The following is a 17,896-nucleotide window of genomic DNA, read 5'->3' as shown; positions in this document are numbered from 1 at the left end:
ATTGATTTAAATTTATAAAAATACAACCATTCTCCAATTGGTAAATCATCAAAGGATGTGAACAGACATTTTTCAGATGAAAAAATTAAAACGATTTCTAGTCATATGAAAAAATACTTTAAATCACTATTGATCAGAGAAATGCACATTAAGATAACTCTGAAATGCCACTGCATACCTCTCAGATTGGCTAACATGACAGAAAAAGAAACAAATGTTGGTTGAAGGGGATGTGGGAAAACTGGGACACAAATACATTATTGGTGGAGTTGTGAACTGATCCCAATATTCTGGAGAACAATTTGTAACTATGCCCAAAGGGCTATCAAACTGTGCATACCCTTTGATCTAGCAATGTTTCTACTAGAGATGTATCCCAAAGAAATCATAAAGAAAGGAAAAGGAACCACATGAACAAAAATGTTTGTAGCAGTCTTTTTATAGTGTCAAGAAGCCGGAAACTGAGTGGATGCCCATCACTTAGAGAATAGCTGAATAAGTTATGGTACATGAATGAAATAGAATATTATTGTTCTGTAGGAAATGACTAGCAGGACAATTTCAGAAAAGCCTGGAGATATTTACATGAACTGATGCTAAGTCAAGTGAATAGAACCAGGAGATCATTGTACATGGCAACAACAAATTATACAATGATTAATTCTGATGGACATGGCTCTTTTCAATGATGAAGTGATTCAAGCCAATTCCAATAGACTTATGATGGAGAGAGCTATTTGCATTCAGAAAGAGGTCTATGAGGATTTATGAATGTGGATCATAATATAGTATTTTCACCTTTTTGTTGTTGTTTTCTTTCTCAATTTTTTCCCTTTTTGATCTGATTTTTCTTGGGCAACAAGATTGTTGAGGAAATATATGTTGAAGAATTTCACTTTGACATATATTGTATTACTTGCTGTATAGGAGAGGAGTGGGTAGAATAAGGGAGAAAAAATTGGAACACAAGGTTGTACAAGGGTAAATGTTGAAAAGTATCTTTGCATATATTTGAATATAAAAAGTTACTATTTTTTTAAAGTAGAAAAAAAAAGAGCTCCTATAAATATTTTCATGATGTAGGGACTTTCCCCTTTTTATAATGTCTTTGAGACATAGGCTCACATTCTCTCATAATCCCAATTTTTTATTCTATAAAACAGAAATAATGACAATCTGTCATCCTGAGTTGTTATTGGAATCATGTAAATTAATATATTTTAAGAGTTTGCAAAACTTAAAATTTTTATATTATTGGTAAATATTTTAACCTAAACTAAATTTTATGATGTAGGAAAAATATTAGCTTTACATTTGACCATGACTTGAAATGTTATAGCATGGAGGAATAAATATTCTAAATGAAGATGTTAAGGAAGTGAGACTAATTGAGAGACTTTTGCAAAAAGAAGTCAGAATAAACAACATACCAACATTTATGTTCACTGACAAAAATTCTAGGTGGGACAGAGCTCTCTGACACTCTTGGCAATAATTAAAGCGAGTATTGTTGGTTGATCAAGTGGAAAACAACATCAAGGAATCAAAAAGCCAGGAAATCTACTTGTTTATAAAATAGTAGTAGGTAGTGGCAGATGTCTTAGATGGATTACTCTTCATGCCTGTGAGGGAAATACATGGATTATCAAATGAAGAAGAATGAAAGAACGAAAAGTCAAGGCAGCATAAAAATTTCCATTCTGTGGTAGGTATCCAAGAAGAGATTTTCAGATGATAATCAATGTGAAAGAATCCTAGATCAGGATTAAAAAATGCACTACTTAGAGTCAGTTAGGTGGTGCAATGGATAGAGCACCAACCCTGCTGTCAGGAGGACTTGAGTTCAGATCTAGTCTCAGACACTTCCTAGCTATGTGACACTGGGCAAGTCACTTAACCCCAATTGCCTCAGGGGGAAAAAGGATTAATTGTAAGAACACTAATGCGGAAGACATCCAAGTTTGTCCTGCTAAGAAGCATTACTTGGAAAGGAGGAAATTTAGCAGATTTTTAACAGTTGAGTCAAATCTCAAGGCATTAAAACTTTCTGTCTGCTACTTACTCAGAGTTCTCAAGGAAATGGAAACTACATATGACAGAAAATTCAACTAGCTCCTAGTTGTTCATGAACTTTTCTGCTTTATTGTTCAATATTATTTATAGAATATTAGAGCTAGAAAGCATTTTGTTGATCATCATGTTCAGAACTCAGATTTACTTAGGAAGGAAATATTTGTTCCAGAAGTCTTACAATGAGGAAAGAACTATAACAGAATGCAAACATGAGTCAATCAAATTCTGATTCTAGGTCAACTGTAAAGAATATCTTATAATCCTTGGCCCATGATCTTTTAAGCTTTACTTATTTTAAATCAGTGATGTGGGGAAAGAGGCATATTTAGCATGCTTAATTAGATTCACTAATAAACAATGGTCTTTGCCAGTGGTGTGACAATGAGATAGCCAAGCCAACCAATCATAGTCAAGACTCCTATGGGCTTCATATTGAGAGTTTTAAAATGTAATGTGATCTATATTTTATTTTCATTTTATTTATTTTAAAATATATCCCAATTACATTTTAATCTGTTTTAGGGTGCATTTGAATGTAATTTAGCAACATGAGACCTGGGTAGCATTTTATCTCATAGCTCTGATCTAAACAATATTTTTTGTGACTATTTTTTAGTCTTTGGCCAATGACTGGGCCAGCTGCCACCTCTAATGACTGTGATAATGAATGTAATAATGATCTGCACCCGTGTCTACCAATCCTTCCAATGGTATGCCATTTACATAGATAGTGAACATTGGACGTTCAGCTATAACAGCTGCTGTCCAGAACATTCCTGGATTCTGTTGTTGAGAGTCAAAATCTGGATAAATATACCAAATTGCCTATCAGGAGTGTGTATCAGTAAACCTGATGCTACTACTTCTCCTGATTGATAAGTCACACATTGTCTACCTGTATTAGTGATTGGGATATTAGCTACACATTCCCCAGTTTCCCACATCAGTGTATGGATGGACACTGTTTTGTAAGCACTCTTAGGAGGTGAAATGATCAAGCCTACTGTGCCTGGAGGTAAGGGATCCATAGGCCAGACAGGGACAGATTTTACCTCTCCAGGGAATATCTCAGTAGTCCCAGCTACATACAACTCTATTCTCCCTAATTGTAATCCCTTTCTCCATCAGATTGCTTCTGAGCTGATTGATTATATAATCTCTTTCTCCATCAGATTGCTTCTCCGCTGATTGATCATGTCTGATTGCTGAACTTCTAAAGACTTTGTGGGTGTAACATGGGCTGCATCATGCCCCAAGTGTTTTTTGCTGGTGGCCCTGAGGCTGGATTCTGCTTCTCGTTTCCCTGAATCAATCTACATTCTGAGGCCCAGTGGAAGCCCTTATTGCATTTTAGACATGAGGTTTGGGGTTTTGTTCTCCCACCTGTAAAGGAAGCTTAGACTGCCTCCCCTCTGCCATAAAAGCAGACCTCAACCATTTTTTAAAAAATGAGCAAAAAAGCAAAAAGAACTTTGACCATGGATAGTTTTTTTTTTTTTTAATGGAGAAAGAGGACAGATTTCAAACCCTGAGAACTCTAAAAACAGATCATCTCTAAGTGAAGTCCTAAAGGGTGATATGAATTAGTCCCCATTTCATGAGGCTCTCTTGGAAGAATTCAAAAAGGATCTTAAAAGAGAGAAGAAAAATGGGAAAAAGAAAGGAGAACTTTGCCAGAAGGTTTGGAAAAGGAAACCCAGAAATTATCTGAAGACAACTCCTTACAAAATAGATTTAGTGAAATGGAAGAAGCATATAACTCCTTACAAAATAGATTTGACAAAATGAAAAAAAGAAAACTTCCTGAAACATAGAATTTGTGAAATGGAAAAAAATTCCTTGAACAAAATAATTCAGGTATAGATTAGGATGACTGCAGATGACCTTGGACGCATTTCTAACTTAAAACCATAAACATGGTATGGTGACTAGGATTTTGTCCCAAAATTTAGAATAGGGATTTTTAAATGAATAAAATTATGAAGTAAGGGAATTATATTCAGATAGTTTTCAAGACATTTTTAACAATAATTACACAAATCCCTAGTTAAAAAGTCCAATTTTAAAAGATAGTGATAATATTTACATGTTCTTTCACTGATAGAAACACTTAGCACCTTCTCTCCAAATTATATTACTTCATGAGTTCTTCACTTTTTTGTGTGTCAGGGACCCTTTTGTCAATCTTATGAAGACCAGGGAACCCTCCACAGAATAATGTTTTTAAAGACACATAGGATTACAAAGGAAATCAATTATATTGAGATACAGTGAACAATATCTACCTATAAATAAGAAAATCAAATATTAATTTAGAATTTATATTTGATTCTATTCTCTAACTGCCTGAGTCATTTTTCTTTGTCTCTGACTTAAGTTCAGAAGCTGATGAGTCTAAAAGTTCAGTTTTCCCTCTCTGAACCAGTTTAAAATTCAGATGTATAAATCACTTAATAAATGACTAAATAAGTCCAGAAGTTCAATTTTCCCTCTTTGAATCACTTTAAAATTCAAATGTTCTATAAATCACTTAATTAATTAGTTAATTAAATCACTATAAATCAGAGAAATATGTTATCTCTATACAGCCCTGTACAAAATAGTGCATGTACAATTAAGACAGATTTGTTATCCCACTGACAAACCTTATAGAATGCAAGTGGATGCCAAAAAGTCTGTTACTACAGTTCAACTTGATGAAAGAATGAAATAAAGAAAGAAAGAAAAGAAGGAAGGAAGGAAGGAGGGAGGGAGAGAAGAAGAGAGGGAGGGAGGAAAGAAGGAAGAAAGGAAGGAGGGAAGGAAGGAAGGAAGGAAGGAAGGAAGGAAGGAAGGAAGGAAGGAAGGAAGGAAGGAAGGAAGGAAGGAAGGAAGGAAAAGACTATGCTAAGACAGAAAGAGATTTAATGGTTTGGGATTTTGCAATTGGGATTAAGTGACAATAAAACAGAGCAGGTCTGAGCATGAAAAAATGGAGCTGGAGGTTATGTGCTATGTTCCCATCATTGCTATATTATTCTTCTGTGTTTCCTAATTTCTTCTATTTCCTTTTTCTGTCAAGTGGGATCTATGATGACAATATCACTTCTCTTTCTTTTTCCATTGATTTTCACACAATAGTCTCCATTATGTTTCCCCCTCTAGGTCCTATATTTCCTCACATGAGTACATATTCTTAATAATGTTACTTCCATTTTCTTCCCTTTACCTATCCCATATTTTTTGAATAAGGTATAGCCAATTGGATCCAGTCACATATTTCATTCCATCAAGTCTCAATGAAACCTATGAGATCAGAATTGCTCACTTGCATTAGAACTTCTAGTTTCTGGAAACTGAATTGATGCCCATCAATTGGAGAATGGCTGAATAAATTGTAGTATATGAATATTATAGAATATTATTGTTCTGTAAGAAATGACCAGCAGGAGGATTTCAGAAAGGCCTGGAGAGACTTCCATGAACTGATGCTGAGTGAAAGGAGCAGAACCAGGAGATCATTACATATTTCAACAACAATACTATATGATGATCAATTCTGATGGATGTGACCCTCTTCAACAATGAGATGAACCAAATCAGCTCCAATAGAGCAATAATTAATTGAACCAGCTACACCCAGCGAAAGAACTCTGAGAGATGACTATGAACCATTACATAGAATTCCCAATCCCTCTATTTTTGTTCGCCTGTATTTTTTATTTCCTTCACAAGCTAATAGTACACTATTTCAAATTCCAATTCTTTTTGTACAACAAAATAACTATTAGGATATGTATGCTTATATTGTATTTAATTTATACTTTAACATACTTAACATGTATTGGTCAACCTGCCATCTCGGGGAGGGGATGGGGAAAAGGAGGAGAAAAATTGGAACAAAAGATTTGACAATTGTCAAAGCTGTAAAATTACCCATGCATAAAGAAAGAATAATAATAAAAAAAGAACTTCTAGTGTCTCTTTGTTTTGGGCCAAATTTAAAAACCTTGAGCTCATGAGTTTTACTATTGACCTCTTTACTTGTTTTTCTTATGAATTCTAATTGCTAGCTGATATTTTCCTTCTTTGTGTCTACTCTCTATAGCATCTAATTTTCAGGTTATACAGGTTTTTGTCCTTTCATTTTTTTTTTATTTTAAAGACTTTTTCATTAGATTTGCAAAAATCTGGAAAATCCATTCTTACTGGTCATTATTTAGCATATTCTATTTCAATTCAAATTTCATTCTGAGATGGTGCTTTCTTCATCAGATCTTCACTTTCCCTATTATTTTGTTCTCTTCTTCTTCTTTGTTTTGTAATAATGAAGAAAATATAACCCATGTTACTGTGGTCTTCAGTTTTGTACCCAAGACTTCGTAATCATTGGCAACACTTTTTAGATGATTCTTGATGACCTTGTGAGCTCTGATACTAGGAAACTACCCCTGCCATCATCCCTGAGAACTTTCAACAGCAGAATTCTGGGGTCCCAATTTAGCAGAGTGAGTTAGGGTTGGGAGAGAGGTCTAAGTATGTCCTTCAGGTCAGGAATCAATTCGTATAAAGACTGAACCTTTCAATTTGTGGGGATCAATTGTAGAAAATTTCCATTGATTTTTGTGATCTACTTTTAAAAGAGCATTTTTTTCTTCTATTGGATTTTAAACTATAATTTCATAGTTAGCTTTCTGGTACGTTTCCTTACAACATTTTCTTTGTAATAATTTATCCTAAAATATTCATGTGGGAATTTGAGGTAATAGCCCCATAGTCCATTCTACATTGACTTTAATTAGTTCACAAATATAGGGAGAGAGAAATGTGGTTCATTAGTAGTTTCTATGAAATAGATTTGGGGATTTTAGTGGAATGCTAACTCTCTCTATATTAGTCAGCATAGGGAAGCCCAAAAAATGAATACACTATTATCTGGTTCTGTTTTGATAGGCCTAAATATAGTGAAATTCTAGTCCTGGTGTCTGTCCTCTGCTTAACTTGAACAATATCTCTAATGTTTTTGCTTTCTAAGCATCATATTTTTAAGGACAATATCAACAAACTATAGAGAATCCAGATAAAAATATCAATATAGTGAAGAACTGTAATATCATGACGTATAAGAATGACTAGAGACTTGTAGAAGTCCATGGCAAGATGGCAGTCTCCAGTATTTCAGAAACAACTTTAAAATAATATGTCAGATGAGTTACAGGACTGGCATTGCCAATAAAAGTTCAGGGCAAGATAAATTTCCATAGAAGACAACTTAAGGAGAAGAGCCCTGGAATAGGAGTTGTCCCAAAGCACATGGAGCAGCCATCTTGATGGTGGACCTCAAAAACAGCCATGTTAGTGGCAATAGCAATTTTGGGAGTTCTCAGCCCAGAAATGGTAAAGGGATTGAACAACTGGTCAGAAAGTATTTAGAGAGGGCTTATTGTGATTTCTATATATTCTGGGATGGCATAAGAAATTAAAAGGAAATTTTGGGGAAGTTTTGCAGAAACCGCACGAAGGCCAGTAGACAACACAGAGTGATGACCAAATACTTAACTCAAATTTTACAATAAGGTACTGTAAACACTCCAAAAAGGAAAAGAAAAAAAAATCAGACTTCTTTTCTGATACAAAGGGAGGCTCAAATAAATATGTGGATTTTCAAGTTTGCAAGAGTAGAGCTTCTAACCCCTGTGATATGGAAAGGATAACTGTAGTTTCCTCCTTACAGAGACCTTAAAGTAAAGAAAGGAAACATGCATTTATTCCGCATATATCATGTGTCAGGCACTGTGCTAAGAATCTTACAATCTTATTTGATCTTCCCACCATTCTCCAGGGTCAGTGCTATCATTGGCCCTTTTTTATAATTGAAGAAACGGGGACAGACAGAGGTGATTTGAATTGTCCAGTCTCACATTTAATTAGTGTCTGAGTTTAAAATTGAACTTAGATCTTCCTCACTAGCTGTGAAGGCTCCCTCTAAAGATGGGCTACCCACCCACTGGACTTGTTAGAGAGGGTATTGTTGCTCAGAAATTAAATTGGCTTTAAGAAATCCCACATAGAAGAAAAAGAAAAACAAAGCTTTTAGCGTGAGGAGTCAAAAAAGGAAGTGTGAGGAGAAAAACAAGCAAGGGAATTGTGCCTGTAACCCCGAAGGTGGCAGGTGGGACAGAGCTAAGGAAGTTTTTGTAGTACCTTGTTTATTTATATTGTTTGTTATTGTAGGCATTTCTCTGCTTCTCCATCCTCCTTCACTTCCACCTTTGCCAGAGCATGTGCCCTTAGGGTCTCCTCCACTTCCTGATTCCTCTTCCTCAATTCTATCTTCATGAGTGGGAGAAGAAGGAGTGACACCATCAGCCACCAGGACAGTTTTGTCCTCCTGGGTCCCGAGGCAAGGCAAAGGAGAAGTGACCTTTTACTGTAGTTAGGATTACTATTGAGCGCTTTGGCTTTTTTAGGCAGGGCATGGCTGATGAAGGCCTGCCTGCCCTTACATCTATTCTTAGGCACTGGAAAGTTAATACAACAGTGTGGGTGGAAGAGTGGCCCTTAACCAGTGAAAAAATTCACAATAAGTAAATACTAGTTATTAGATATAGTACAGGAGCAATTTATCCAAGGACACCTATAACTTTCTCTAAGTCCTTGGAATTCCCTTGTATTTTCTATAAAAGTAATCTGGAAAATGGAGGACATTAACTTATCTGAGGAAAGTAAATGAACAGATGGAAACAATGGGAACTCTTCAGCTTGGACTTCCACCTCCTACTAACTTGCCTAGGGAATGGCCTCTTTGGGTTATAGATTTTAATGATTGTTTCTACTCTACCCCTCTGGATAAGGAGGATATGAAAAGATTTGCCTTTCCAGTGCTCAGTGTTAATTTAGCTGAGCCTTATAAAAGATTTGAATGGACGGTTTTGCCACAGGAAATGAAAAATAGCTCTACTATGTGTCAAATTTATGTTGCTGCTGCTCTTTCTCAAGTAAAAGCATTTCCAAAAAATATGTTATTACACTACATGGATGATATCCTGGGGTGTGCACCTGAATAGCAAATGTTAGAAGCATGTCTACAAAAGACCAAAGAAACACTAAGGGATTGCCAATTGTATATAGCCCAAGAAAAAATTCAAAGATATGCTCCTTTTCAATATTTAGGATATGAAGTATATCTCAAGGTACTTATGGCACAAAAACTTTCTTTAAGAACAGACAACTTAAATACCTTAAATGACTTTCAAAAATTGAAAGGATATAGCCAATGGATGCATCCAGTTTTAGGCTTAACTACCTATCAGTTGCAACCATTATGTGACATTTTAAGAGGAGACATTGCTTTAGACTCACCCCACCAGCTTACAAAAGAAGCCCAAGAGGCTCTGAGAGAGGTTGAATAGGCTTTATCCAATGTGATTGAAAGAGTCACTCAAAAACCCTTGAGAATATCAGTTTTTGCTACAAAAGAGGCACGCACAGCAATCTTTCATTAAGGGAATAGTGCAACCCTCTCAGCACAACCAGACTAAAGCCTTACTCCTTATCCAGTGATTGTAGCTAGAACTTTGTTAAAAGCCATAAATCAAGTAATACAATTATCTGGGATAGGACCTGACAAGATACCCACCTTTTATACCAATGTACAAATTAATGTTTGCTGTGAAACCATCCCAAAGTGGCAAATTTTATTGGCCACAGCTCCAAATTTTGCACATAGGTCCCTCTTAATGGTATTATATAATTGACCAACTATTATATAATTGACCATGGATTTTTGAAGAAAAAGGTTTCTAAGATCCCTCTTAAAGATCTGACCATCTTTACAGATGCATCCAAACATAACATTTGTGCTGTATATTCTCCTGACCTAGCTATAAAAAGAGTACTGAAAACTTCCTTTCAGTCCATTCAGCAGAATGAGTTGTATGCAATTATGCTAGGTCTTACTTATTACCTAGGAGATATAACTCATAGCAGGTGACCACAAATGTACATTATCTACATGAAGTGGTTCAATGAATGACAGCTACAAGACAATAGTTATTTTCTATACCTTCTTTCTGGGGCTTATGGAATTTTTTTAATAGTATCTTGTTTATTCATGTTGTTTATTATATTACTACTTGCCTATGTGATTCCTCCTATGCCAATGGATTTAACCACTGATGTATACCTGCTTCAATTAAAACAAAAGAAAGAGAGAGACGTAGAGGGCCACAGATAGTGAGGAGCCCTGAACAAGGTATAAGACTCTCCAGCCCAGCCAGGGAACCTGCTGACATGTCTGGTTTGGCTCCCCATCTTTGCTAAGGGCATCTCAGTCTTCCTGAGAAGTCAGGGGATATGACAACCTGTGTTGTAATTAAAGCAGAGTTATACTAAAGTGACAAGGAGACATCTGCACATAATAGCAAGTTGTTTATGTGGCCCCACACACACAGTATATATATATATATATACATATAGTTAGCACATGAGCAATGTGTTATAGTGACATAAGTATATTAAGGTATATAAGGCTGAGAGAATTTGGAATAAATGGATCTGTGTTTGGCTCCTTCATTTCTCACCCATGATCAAGGTTCAGGTTGGTATCAAAATCCTCCAGTGAACAGGTCCAGACATTACAGACCAGTGGTCAAAACCTGCTTCAAAAGCTTACTAGTGGTCTGATCAAGTCTCTTAACCCCATCAGTCTCAGTTTCCTGAGTTCCCAGAGACAATAATACTTTATGGGATAGTTCTGAGGCTCAATTGAGATAGGTGAAGAGCATTCTACAAGACCTATATAAACACATATCATCAAACCTACAAAGTCAAAACTCAAGTATAGGAGGTGACTGATGCAAGATCATAAATGTAGGAAGTGGAAGAGGCAAGAAGGGCCTCTGATCACTCAAAACCAGTATTCTCTCTACTAGTCCATGATGAATCAGCTACTTGGTAAAAATCCTAGGTAGAGATTTTAAAGTTCTGGGAAAGACATAGAAAAGCAGTGGGAACATAGCACTCAATATTAATTGACTTTGGAGGAATGTGTAAGGTTTTGGAGAAGTTTGTACATTGGAACTAATCAGCTGTCCAGTCATCAGCAAATCATTCCCTCTTTCTACATTTTTTTTTCTTTTTTCTTGGTGGCTCATTATCCAACACTAAGCTTGATATTGGAAAAAACTTATCTTCCTGAGTTGAGATCCAATTTCAGACACGTGCTAGTTGTATGACTCTGAGCAAATCATTTAACCTTGTTTGCCTCAGTTTTCTCATCTATAAAATGATTTAGAAATGGCAAACTATTCCAGTATCTTTGTGAAGAACACCCTAAAAGAAGTCCTAAAAATTTGGACAAGACTCAACAACAACAACAACAACAAAAATAAGAAATTTTGGCTTAAATCATCTGCAGGTTTTTTTTAAACTAGATATTTGATCTGAAAGGATCTGGATGAGTGCTTTGTTCACTGGAGATGGTATTGGAAATCTATCCCACAGAAATCTGATAGGACAGTGGATAAGGAAGAAAGAATATAAACATGATATGGATACAACCTCTACTTCCAGCCTAGTTCTTTCTATAATCTTTCTCCCTTTCTTTCGAGCACCATTTTCAGCTTCCCACAACAGAGAGATTCTCTCTCCCAGGGACTCTGTATTTAGGAGTTCTCACACAAACTTCTGGAGGATGTAGTTCAGAAATGCCACTCAAAAAAATTAGACACTTGGCTGGTTCTTCTAGGTTATATTCAATTTTTTAAATGGTAAGTTCAAGAAATAAAGAGGCAAAATACAAACTTAAGTTTCTAACATGCATATAAAACAGTGAAAATATTCTTTGAAAATATGTGGGGTTTTAATCAATGATTTCTTCAAAATAAGAAGGTCCTAGTGGCAATCCTTCCTCTGATGCAGGTTCAGCAACTCGTCTGTAACTTAACATTTATAAATTTTGCATAGGGCACTGAGAGTTTAAGTGATTTGTCTAGATTCACAGTCAGTTAGCATCCAAGACAAAATTCAGATTTTCATAACTTCAAGACTGGCCCACTATCCAGAGAGCTATGTTTCTATTGTGCAATATTTCTTCTTCGGGGGGAAAAATACAAACTCATATTTTAAATATTTTGAAATGCCTTTTTTCTCTTAAAGTAGCTCTTGTCAGAATTTTTCAAAAAAAAAATCCTAGCCAGAAAAATTAAAATTTTATAGCTATCAAGTATGAAAGTTCCCTTAAAGATTATCTAATCAAATTCCTTCATTTGGCAGATAGGAAATTTCTCTTACAGATAAAAGGCACTTTATGTTGATAATGGAAATTTGTAGGAAGGGAAAATCATTGAAAGAACTGAGAATAGAGCCCATGAATTTCTTACCTAATATCAAAGTCAATGTCATCTTAAAATTAGAGAATGTTAATAACAACAATAAAAATATTTAATATTTATACAAGGTTTTAATACTGGCTAAACACTAAATATATTCTATCTAATTTGGTCTTCCCATAACCCTGTGTAGGTGATTATTATTATGCCCATTTTACAGACTAGGAAGTTAAGCATAAGAGAATCCAATAGTTGACCTTAGAAATTATCCCCTGGAACATTTTTATGTATAGTTAAAGAAATGGAAGCCTAGATTGTAAGAAGCCCTACAGTAGGTACATGGCCATAGCCAGTATTCTTAATCATGGCTTTTAGCTCCTAGCTGTGAACTTGTTCAAGCCTATTTTATCGCCATTTGAATCCTGAAAGTAGTCCTAAGTGAGGAAAGACAATCAGAAAAACAAACTTTTAGAATTCTTTAGTTGATCTCCTGGAAAATATCAACAAAATAAAAAGAGAAATGGCCCCATCTTGTGGTCTCTGAGAATATTGCTACTAAAGCAAAGTATGGATGAGGACATGGCTTAAAAATCAAAACTTTTAAGACTGAAGGGGAGATCTTAGAGAACATCTAAGTCAATCCCGTCAGGCAATCCGCTCAGAGAAATTGACTTTCCAAGGTCACATAAATAGGTGTGTATGTGTATGTATACATATGTTACCTATATCTATCAATCTATATCTAAATCTATCTACATTTCTATATCTATCAATCTATCTATATCTATAACTATCTATATATCTATTCCTATATATTCAAACTTTTAAGCCAGAAGTTCCCCAGTTTTAGTTAAAACACATTAGGTAGGGGAGTTTATTAAAGAAGTGGGAAGAAAGGGACACTGGGCAATTGAGAAGCACGTCCTTAAATCTCTTAAGAAAGTTATTTCTGTTGTTGTTCAGTTGATTCAGTTATGTCCAATTCTTCATGATTCAATTTAGGGTTTTCTTGGCAAAAAAAAGTACTAGAACCGTTTGTCTTTTCCTTCCCCAGCTCATTTTCCAGAAGAGGAAAAAGGCAAACTAAGTTAAGTGACTTGACCAAAGTCACACAGCCAGTAAGTTTCCAAAACCAGATTCAAATTCAGGTTTTCTTGACTATGGGTCCAGTGTTATAACTAGAGCCACCAAACTGTCCCTAAGGGAGTTATGCATAATAAGTATTTAGAAGCTAAGCGGCAACGTTATTTAAAAGATCTGAAGTCAAAAGATCTGACTTTAAAAACTTATCTCTCACTTACATGAACTGATGCTAAGTGAAGTGAGTGGAACCAAGAGAACATCGTACACACAAGATTATAAGATGGTCACCTCTGATGGACTTGGCTGTTTTCAACAATGAGATGATTCAGGTCAATCCCAATAGAGAGATTCATCTGCATCCAGAAAGAGGATTGTGGGAAATGAATGGGGACCACAACATAGGTTTTTCACTTTGTTGTTGGTTAGTTACTTTTTTCCCTCATTTTTTCTCTTTTGTCTGATTTTTCTCGTGTAGCATGATAAACGTGGAAATGTTTAAGGAAATAAGTTTAATATGTTTAACCTATATTGTATTACTTGTTGTCTAGGGAAGGGGGCAGAGGAGAGGGAGGGAGAAGGATTTGAAACACAAAGTTTTGCAGGGTTGAATATCTTTGCATGTATTTTTTGAAATAAAAAACTATTATTTAAAAAAGTTATCTCTGCTATGTACTACATGTGTGACCATCTGACTGATCTTGTACCGGTAGAATGATGCTGAATGATTCCTCATTGGGAAAATAATACTTACTCTTGATAACTATATGCTAATTAAAATCATTGAGGTTCAGTCTCCTTATCTATAAAATAATGATGTTGAACTCATTGACACATAAGGCCCCTTCTCATCCTAATTCTATGATTCTATAAAGATCTTAGATATCATGGAGTACCATCTTTTTCTTTTACAAGAGAAAAAAAAGAAATGGAAGGAATCAGAATGGGGGATGAGGTAATAAAACTATTTCTTTTTGCAAACAATATGATGATATATATGGAAACTTGAGAGTCTCAACTAAAAAGTTAGTTGAAAAATTAATAATTTTAGCAAAATAGTAGGATATAAAACAAATCCATATGTCATCAGCATTCCAATAAATTGCAAATAAAACCTTGCAAGAAGAGATAATAAAAGATATTGCATTTAAAATAAATCTTGACAGTATAAAATACCTAGGAGTATGTACAACTGCCAAAACAAATCCAAGAATTATATAAATAAAATCATAAAAAAACTTTTTACACAAATAAAATCAAATTTAAATAATTGGAGAAATATTAATTGTTCATAGACAGGTAGGGTCAGTATAATAAAAATGACAATTCTACCTAAACTGATGTATGCATCCCAATCAAATTACAAAAAAAAAAAAAAAGTAGTTGGCTGATTTAGAAAAAATAAAAATAAAGTTCATTTGGAAGAATAAAAAGTCAAGAATATCAAAGGAAATGATAAAAAATGTGAAGTAAGGTTTTGTTAAACTAAATTAGAAGGCAGGAATTATCATCAGAAACACCACTCCTACACCTTTTTCTAAAGAAAAAACTTTAAGTTCTAAAATGCTGATAGCATCTCTCTTTGTGGCAGTGAAGAATTGAAATGGAAAGAATGCCCTTTAGTTGGGGAATGACTATACAAATTGTGGGATATGATTGTGATAGAATACTACTGTGCTATTAAAAATAATGAGTGATTATTAGAAAAACATGGAGAAACTTGCACAAAATAATCAGAAAGGAATGAGTAGAATCAAAGAATATTATATACTGTAACAGCAATTATTGTATTAAGAATGACTTTGAATGACTAAGTCATTTTGACTATTATAAACACCTAAATTAACTATAAAGGACATAAGAAGAAAGATTCTATCTGCATCCAAAAAAAGAACTACTAAATCATATTGTGTCCAATGGTGGTCACTTCTAAGGGGGAATGTAAAGGAAGTGAAAAAGGAAAAAAAAATTGCATGATATATTTTTAAATTTTATTATATATTTAAAAGGAATAAAAAGTTGCACATAATAGAGTTGTAGTTTCAGGTACAATCATGTTTTTATTATACTACTCTAGAAATCTGTGTTTTATTCCATAAATTTATATGTGTATGTATATATGTATATGTAAAGAAAGAAAGAAATTGATTGAACCTGATTCAATAAAAATAACTATTAGGTTAGCAGATGTCTAAACTAGGATTTAATTGCAAACTACCAATTATAAAATCAAATGGACCAGAAGCTGGTGAAATCATGCTTGCTCACATTTTGGATTTTCCTTCATTGTCTCTTTCCATGAATGGCCACTGGGAGGTGCAGTGGATACAACACTGGGACTGGAGTTAAGAATATTCATCTTTATGTGTGCAAATCTGCCTTCATGGAGACTTCCAGTGCTAAGATGGTAGAGTGAGGCAGGAGCTCTTCCAAACCCTCCCCAATCTCCTTCTAAATAATCTTATGATAATATCTCAGAACAAGTTTTGGAGTAGTGAAGCAGCCTTCCAGCCTAGGTATTTATTATATTATATTATATTACATTATTTTATATTGTATTATATTATATTGCTATGTTATATCATGTCATGTTATATATTATGTTATGTTATATTGTATTACAATATTATATGATGTGATGTGATATGATAGGATATGATATATCCAAATGACTTTTGGCAGAAAAAATGGTTCTTTATTTCTGCACTAGAGAAATAAAAGTCCACATGGACAACTTCAACTAGCCCAGATCACTTGTGGCAGTGATATTTGACTCTCTAATCCCAAATTTCAAAGCCCCTCATGTCAATTCTATATTGCACTTGTCTAGCACATGTGATAGTCTCAAAACCAATGGGAGGGATGGATTTCGATCTGTACTGCCAAGTGAGTATACACATAAATCAATAACTTTTGCCATTATAGTAAAGTATGGTAAATAAGTTTGCATTAGAAAGCTAATATTTACTCCTGATCAGAAAATAAAAGTTTCATAATATTATTAATCAGACCACTTATATTTCATATCAGCAAGCATTGTCTCCTTGGTCAAGCTTGATTTATTTAATAACTGACTCTCTGAAGCTAATGCTTCTTATTCTTCCCAGTCTAGAGCCACCTCAGCTGCCAAGCTCTCGTACCTCCTGAGACCTTTCAGAACTCACAAGTTCACCCTTGGCTCTGAATATATCCATCATGATACATTCATTTGCTTAAGGTCAGGAAATAATAACGATAAGCAAAGCAAAGGCAGCTGGAGACCCTGGCTTTTGTACTTGGCTGAGATCATGTGGGGTCACCATGAAATGAGAGTAGAGAACTGTCCTTCTCCACATTTCACTACAAAGTGGAAATAGCCAAGCTGGGAGCTGATTCTTTTCTTTTTTTTCTTAACAGAGACAGCACCTCGCCTCCTATTGCCATTGAGAGATCTATCTGAGTTTTCCCTCCCACTTTGATTAAATAGAGATTGAATCCAAAGACTCAGAATTAGGATATTCTTGAGCACCTGTCTTTCATTTAGTAATACAAAGACTCAGTGCCCAAGTAAAAAGCTGGGAAAGATTAAACTATATTTCTAAAGCATGATTGATTAGAAGTTTCCTTTGTCGTTGGAGCTATCCGAGGTAGCAGAAAGCTTGTCCTCAAACCCAGACCTCCACCCCAGGTAATGGGGTATCTAAGGATGTCTGTTGTAAGGTGTGGCCAAATGAGGAGAAAGCCACTTTGCCTTTACAATTGACTGATTTGCATCTCTATAATGCAGAGGAAAAGGGACCAGGGCTCCACGACCCACAGAGGAAGTGAATATTGCACACCAAGGAATCCCCTTTCCCAGATCAGTGCAGTAAGAAAAAACATTTATCCCCTAAGAATAAATCTGTTAAAAGTCTCTTGTTATTCCTGACTATGTGCCTGAGCAAACCACTTCACTTCTTGAAGCCTTGGTTTCCTTTTCTCAAAAAAATGGGAATAATAATATACCTTTAGGGGCTAGCTCACAAGGTTGTGGTGAAGCGTAAATAAAAAATACATAAAAGATGTCTTGTGAACTTTAAAATATTCTATCAATAGTAGTAATTACATATGCAAGTGGAGATCTAGCTTTATTTGGTACCCAAAGTCCAACTAAACAGTGAGGAGTATTTAATTTCTGCTCTCTATATCTGACATAGAATCACCAATGTCAGAGCTTAGAGTGTGGAATTTCTGCCTAGAAGTGAACTTAAATGTAAAATGTTAGATCAGAGAACAGAAAACATAAATATGAGAGCTAGGAAGGACCTTCATCTGCAGAATATAGATAAAACTCAAAGAGACCATAGACCACTGAACATACGAGTGTGAACTCTGGAAGAGAATTTAATTTATAGAATATTAGGACAATAGAGAATGTAGGACCTTAGGTCACAGAACAGAGTGAGAATGCTGGA

This window comes from Antechinus flavipes, chromosome 6, assembly GCF_016432865.1.
Source record: "Antechinus flavipes isolate AdamAnt ecotype Samford, QLD, Australia chromosome 6, AdamAnt_v2, whole genome shotgun sequence".
NCBI lineage: Eukaryota > Metazoa > Chordata > Mammalia > Dasyuromorphia > Dasyuridae > Antechinus > Antechinus flavipes.
This window is presented reverse-complemented; position numbering follows the sequence as displayed.